Genomic DNA, 1,003 nt, shown 5'->3' on the forward strand with positions numbered 1-1,003 from the left:
GACGGCAAGCATGTTCATTGCAGATACTTTGTTCCTCGCCGACAGTTCAGAAGACCAAATCTGTCGGATGAGACGTTTGTATCTGCTTCGGAGAGTATCCTTTATAGACGTCACACCCTGAATGCGGCTCTATGACACGCCCAGGTATGTATAAGTCTCTCCAGCGCAAAGATGTCGTATGGCGCTTCTATCAACGAGCTCAGGATCTTCAGGGATGCCATTAAGTTTTCCTCGCTTCAAATAAACCTTGGCGCATTTTTCTAACCCAAATTCCATTCCAATTTCCTTAGTATATCGTTCGACAATCCCCAGAGCTAGATGCAGTTGCTCTCTGTTTTTAGCATAGATCTTAAGATCGTCCATCTAAAATACATGAGTGACCTTGTACTTTCGATCTCAAGGTTTGCCGCATAAGTACTCGTCGGAATGGCGCAGTGCTGGAGATAGTGGCAATAATGTAAGGCAAAAAAGAGGAGTGGGCTCATGGTGTCGCCCTGAAAGACACCTCTTTGAAACGTGACCTTATTAGTTGTCACACGATTTTTGCCAGATGAGATAGTAAAACTGGTTTTCCAAAGCGGCATCAATCTCTCTATGCATCCAACTATTTGCGGATGAACCTTTAAGATTTCCAAAAGACAGATGATAAGTCTATGGGATGTAGAGTCGAAAGCTTTCCGATAATCAATCCAGGTCATCGATAGGTCACGCTGGTAGAATGCTGCATCTTTGCAGACACATCTATCGATGAGCAGGTTCTCCCGACATCCAGCTACGCCTTTCTTTGAGCCTCGTTGTTCATACATTTCTTGCCACACAGGTTCAATTGCCCGAACAATCCTATCATTTAGGATAGCTGTGAATATCTTATAAAGCGTGTTCAGACAAGTTATTAAAATATGTAAAAATACGGGCCAAATGCTGATGGGTTGAAGAAAACTTCTTCCACCAGAAGGTTTTGATACAATCTGGTCCCGGTGCGGAATAGTTCTTCATCCCTCTT

Source organism: Belonocnema kinseyi, chromosome 7, assembly GCF_010883055.1.
Source record: "Belonocnema kinseyi isolate 2016_QV_RU_SX_M_011 chromosome 7, B_treatae_v1, whole genome shotgun sequence".
NCBI classification, from domain to species: domain Eukaryota; kingdom Metazoa; phylum Arthropoda; class Insecta; order Hymenoptera; family Cynipidae; genus Belonocnema; species Belonocnema kinseyi.